The sequence below is a fragment of the Carlito syrichta genome, unplaced genomic scaffold, assembly GCF_000164805.1.
Source record: "Carlito syrichta isolate Samal-C Ts95f unplaced genomic scaffold, Tarsius_syrichta-2.0.1 Scaffold170902, whole genome shotgun sequence".
Classification (NCBI taxonomy): Eukaryota; Metazoa; Chordata; class Mammalia; order Primates; family Tarsiidae; genus Carlito; species Carlito syrichta.
This window is the reverse complement of record NW_007114998.1, coordinates 10850-13057: the sequence shown is the minus strand read 5'-3', so window position 1 is coordinate 13057 and position 2208 is coordinate 10850. Positions and strand designations below refer to the sequence as shown.

General features: G+C 64.9%; 1 protein-coding gene across 1 annotated transcript in view; it reads right to left on the bottom strand.

Annotated features, from left to right (window-relative positions):
- Nucleotides 1–2208, bottom strand: part of SLC22A18 (solute carrier family 22 member 18) — a gene marked incomplete at both ends in the record, with an annotated part of 6811 nt that overhangs the window by 646 nt on the left and 3957 nt on the right. The gene's annotated exons all lie outside the window — the stretch shown is intronic.

The following is a 2208-nucleotide window of genomic DNA, read 5'->3' as shown; positions in this document are numbered from 1 at the left end:
TGGAGCGGGCTTCTGGGCATGTGCCACCCTTGGGGCCCCCCCGCCGGCGGTGACCACGTTGGGGCAGCTTGGAGGCCCCTGGGGAGACAGGGCGCCCCTCCCCAAGACACCAGAGACACCCGGGACCCCGGGGCCAGGACGAAGGGGGACAGGCCCAGCCCGCGGGCTGCTCCCAGTCCAGGTGGGCTTGGATCTGGGCACCCCCACCCCAGTCCCAAGCAGTGAGTGCTGGGGCTCCACGTGCCTGGGAGTGGGCATGGCCACAGGCTCGGGTCGGCGCCCTCTGGGTTGAGGTCGGCATCTGCCTGGAGTGAGCGGGACCCCAGGTGTGCCAGGGTGGGCCTGGCTGTGCAGAGCCAGGGCAGGGGGACCCCCCGGGCTCCCACTTCCTGCGGGTCCGAGGAGACTGCAGTCAAACGAGTGTCCTCAAAACGCTTGTCTACACTTGCCGGAACTCAGTCTCAGGCTTTACCACACTGTTTCTTTCTTTCTTTCCTTCTCTCCCTCTTTCTCCCTTCCTTCCTTTTTCTTTTTTTTCTTTCAGCCGGAATCACACTCTGTCACCCAGGCTGGGTGCAGGGGCACGCTCACGGTGGCCACAGCCTCGACCTGCTGGGCTCAGGCGGTCCTTCCGCCTCAGCCTCCCAAGTAGCTGGGACCACAGGCACATGCCACCACACCTGGCTCACTTTTTGATTTAATGTGGAGACGAGGTCTCACCAAGTGGCCCAGACTGGTCTCGAACCCCTGGACTCAGGCGATCCTCTCGCCTCGGCCTCCCAGAGTGCTGGGATGACAGGCTTGAGCCACCGCACCGGGCTTCTCCTTCCTTCCTTCTCCCTCTTTCTCTCTCTCGCCCTCTCTTCTTGGGGTCTCGCCCTTTCACCCAGGCTGGAGTGCGGTGACATACTCAGGGCTCGCCACACCCTCGGCCTCCGGGCTCGAGTGATCCTTCTGCCTCAGTCTCCTGGGTAATGGGCCTACCCACGCCCAGCTAATTCTTGGATTTTCTGTAGAGACGAAATCTCGCCATGTTGCCCCGGCTGGTCTCCCAGGCTGAGGTGACCCTCCCACCTGGGCCTCCCACAGCTGGGATTCCGGGCGTGAGCCGCCGCCACGCCCGGCTAAAGTGTTCCGTAAAGGGTCTGTCTGACCTGCTTCCCTTTGGGGAATTCACCTGAGAGGAGCTCACTGCACTGCAAAAACCGGCACCCAGGACTCCAACACAGAGACCCCCCATCCAAGGCCCTGGCACTGGCCTTGCGTCTCAGCCTTCCCAAGAACTTTGAAAACGCTTCCCCTGGTAGCCAGCAGGTTCCCACGTTCCTTTCTCTGGCCCTGCCCTTGGCCTGGCCCCGCCCTCTCCCCCTTCCCTCACCCAGATGGCCTAAAACATCCTGCCTCCCCTCAGACCCACCCACGGCCCCTGCCACCCTAGTTCTTGGCCTTGAAGACACCCCGCTTTCCTTGTGTTCAGGGCCCGGTCCTGTCCCCGGGACGGCTCAGCTGCTGTGGCAAGAAAGCTCCCACCCCAGAGCCTTTGCCCTGGAGGGGACCCCCCTCCCAAGTCTCTGCTCCCACGGGAGCCCCTCCCTCACAACCCCGCCCTCCAAGCAGCACCCCACCTCTCTGAAGCCCTACACCATCCCTGTCTGGACTTGGGGCCTGAGCCATCGCCGTGTGTCTCCCAGGGCCATCTCTCTCTCCAGGGGCATGGCGGACGTCACTGCGGGGCGGCCTGGCGGGGAGGCCCTGTGTGCCTCAGTAGCTCAGTGTCGTGCCCCAAAGCCCTCTCTGAAGTCCAGGGCGCTCTCACGGGAGGGTCTTCAAGGGATGAGGTCTGTGAGCTCGCTGGAGCATTCCCTCGCAAGGAGCGGCGCTGCCCGCCCCGCCCCCGGGAGCCCGTGGGGGTGCTGTGGCCCCCTTGGGAATCAGGCTGCCGCTGGCACCTCACGTCCCCTTGATGACGCCCCCACCTCGAGCCTGGGGAAGGAGGCTTCAGGGCTCTCTCTGCAGCCAAAACCCAGCTCTCGACTCCCTGCTGGGGTCCCAGGCAGAGTTGGGAGAGCCCCTGGCTGGACTAGGGGTCCAGGCTCCTCTGCCCGCCCCTCCTCCCAGCCTCCCCCCCACCGCCTCTGCTTCCCCTCCTCTCCATCCTCCCTAGTCCCTCCTCCAGCTCCCCTCCCAGCTCCCCCTCCTCCCCAGCTC